This window comes from Neophocaena asiaeorientalis, unplaced genomic scaffold (assembly GCF_003031525.2).
Source record: "Neophocaena asiaeorientalis asiaeorientalis breed wild unplaced genomic scaffold, Neophocaena_asiaeorientalis_V1.1 scaffold59, whole genome shotgun sequence".
NCBI classification, from domain to species: Eukaryota; Metazoa; Chordata; class Mammalia; order Artiodactyla; family Phocoenidae; genus Neophocaena; species Neophocaena asiaeorientalis.
Genome location: NW_020174268.1, coordinates 17,314,347 through 17,317,478, shown reverse-complemented (window position 1 = coordinate 17,317,478; position 3,132 = coordinate 17,314,347).

The following is a 3,132-nucleotide window of genomic DNA, read 5'->3' as shown; positions in this document are numbered from 1 at the left end:
CATATCATCCCGTCATAAGGTCATGTAACAACATATATATTTATATATATATATATTTACATTTATTATTTTTACCTGAGCTGGAACAGGTCCTTGAATATGACTATTATATCCTCTCTCTTGCTAAACCCAGCATCTTGGGAAGATCCTAAGGAACAATTGTCCAAGGTCCAGTTATAATTAAGAACAAAAATTAAAAGTCCTTAAATTGTATCATTAACTCTTAGTCAAAGTTGAATGTATTTTAAATGTGCATTGATTTTCTTTCTTTTTGATATTCATAGCTCAATCTAGCATCATTTAGACCCAGGTCTTTGGGCCGTTAGCAATTGGTAGAGATTTATATTTCAACTGTGTACACAGTAGAACAAATATATATTATATATATATAATTGGTGATTGATGTTTCCACCTCCCAAAGTCCTTAATGCCAAAGTCCTTTTTTCAGTTGAACTGTATTAAACTTTATTTAGTTTTTCTTTTTTTTAAAGAGATTTCACAATATCCTTGCGTTGCCCTGGAATATTACATAACTAGGGTCTTGGAGTCAGGATGAAAGTTATGTTAATATCACATCTTACGTGACAGGAACAACATTATTCTGGTGTTTTGATGAAGCAATAGTTTTGAGGAACGAAAAGGAAAAAAAAGATTATCTGTGGTGCCCACAGAGCATCTGGGGGGTGTGGCGGGATTCTGAAGGGTGGGGGGAGTCCGGGGCAAGCGAGGAGCGAACTAAAGCATCGTGGGCGCAGGAGGCAGAGTGTCCGCACACCAAAGGACCGAGAAAAAAAAAAAAAAAGAAAAGAAAAGGAAAAAAAAAATGCCATTGTTTGCCTGGCTGATTTTAAAGTCTCATTTTCATGGAATGAAATTCATTTAAAAGTCATTATAAGGCAGTTTTTAGTTATTACATTCTAGTGATGGAGGAGTTTGTAATGTATTCATAGAAATAATTAAATGTTCATAATAGTGCTCTTGTTCACCATTTCTGAAGACAGCATTCTTTTAAACTATAAAAGCTCAGAACCCACCTATTATCTTTGATTGATTCCCTGAAATGCCCTCTCGTTCAGTTTCAAGTAGTAAAACGCATTGAGGATTTGGAGAACCCAAAAGGGAAGTTCATAGAGGTTGCCTGAGCTGAACAGTCAGAATTAGAGGTTTTCTCTTTAAAATGCGTTACTTTGAACAACAGTCAATTAAAAATCTTGAGAAAAATGTAGGTCGATGGAGAGGCAGAGCCTTTAGGTGGGATAGATTTCTTTTTTCCCCCTAATTCCTATGTTGCTTGGGATAAAGTTCCAGAAAGGAACCCTTAAAGGCATGAAGGGTCTAGGCCACCAGCCCAGCAGTCTTTATGGCAGGGGACATGACTTTAAATTTATCCTGTCTTGGTTGCAGGAAGGAAAATTCTTTCTCTGCAAAACCTACTCCCACTTCCACCATCAGATTTCCTCCGATTTGTAGAAACTGTATCAGCATTTTGTGAAGGTGAAAGAGCTCTGAAATAAAGGGCTACGTTTGCTTTGAAGGTCCGGCAGGGACAAAGCAAGATTCTTTTTCTCCCTGGAGGATTGGATGGCACAATAAAAGACAAGAATGTGGGTGAGGGGCACCAAGGAGAAATATAAAGGACACAGTCCGGCCCTTCTTGATAGGGCTAGCTTCCTATTCTCCTGGTTAGAAAAACATGCTTCGCCAACTAAGTTTGTCCTTTTCCATCTCCGTGGTTTTGTTTTACATCAATTTACAGATTTCCTTGCTGTGCCCTCATATCTCTTTGTGCTGGATTCTCCCACTCTTGCGACTGCCACTCTGTGAACAGAATCAGTTGTAAATTTATTCCTACTTTTTCAGCTCTGTGGAATATCAGGGGTTTCTTTGTTTGCTTGTGTGTTTTTGTAGGATGTGATCTCCCAAATAGCCTGGTAAATTTTAAAAGAAAATCAAAGATATTCAAACTTCAGCCATGCAAGGATCTCGACCACCCTTTCTGTGGCACAGTGGCTCCCAGGCCACATCTGTACCTTGCGTTCCCTTCCATTTACAGCAAATTACCCTTTACACACTAATCGTCAACACTGCCAAAACCAGAGCGTGATTGGAGCAATTGACTCTTTTATTCTTTAAATTAAAATTAAGCCAAAAGACCAACGCTCAGAGTGGCAAATAAAGCAAGGTCTACCTGTTTTAAGGAAGTCTGAAGGATTACAGTCCAGATCTGCAAACCCCATGCATTTGGGAGTGATTACTTGCTTTGTAGAAGAATCTTTGACTTTGCAAAGGAGTCACTAGAGGATTTGCTTGAAAGCTCTATTGCGCTGAAAATCATTTGGTTTACTTACCTTTAATTTACACCAAGGGCTCTTCTCTTGGGTAAAGGCAGCGATATCCTGCAAATGGCCAAGGATGCCAACCACTTACTAGAGAAAGTCTGACAGGTAATACCTGTTAAAACTGCTGACTGGGTTGGTGGGAGTTTTTTTTTAAGAACGAATGACAGGCAGACATCCATACATTGCACTAAACTTTGGAGAAGTCCCCACTTTGGAGAAGCAGAATGGTCTTGTCTGTCAATGGAGACCTGTTTGACTTGGTGAGGTAATTGTAAGTGGCTGACCTTAGATCTTGGCTGAGATAATCAGGTTACTAAAGTACACAAAGGAGAATTAGCTCTAATACAGAAACTTGAGACAAGAGTTTAAGGGAGGGTCCAGAATAATGAAAAAACTGTGAATATTTTCAAAGAGTTCCCATTGTGCATCTTGAACTCATCTAAATGGAAAAACATGAGGCGAGTTAATGAAAAATGTGGAAAGCTCGGATCCTAGCTTAATTGTACAGTTTTCTTCAAAATAATAGATTAACAGTTACCGAGCACCACACACCATGGCCAGCCAGTGTGGTGGGCATTTTCTCTCTATTTCATTGAACACAAAGTCATAAACTGATGAACCCAGCAATTTAAACCATGTTTAAAGGCAACGTTTCTTTAAATCTGGAATTAGAAGCAAAATCTTACTCACTTTAGACTGGGTTTTTCCTCCTAATGGCAAGAATTTTACATTTGCAAAGGGACAAATTATGTTGAACTCATGGGTAATTAAATATTGACTTTAGTGCATCTAA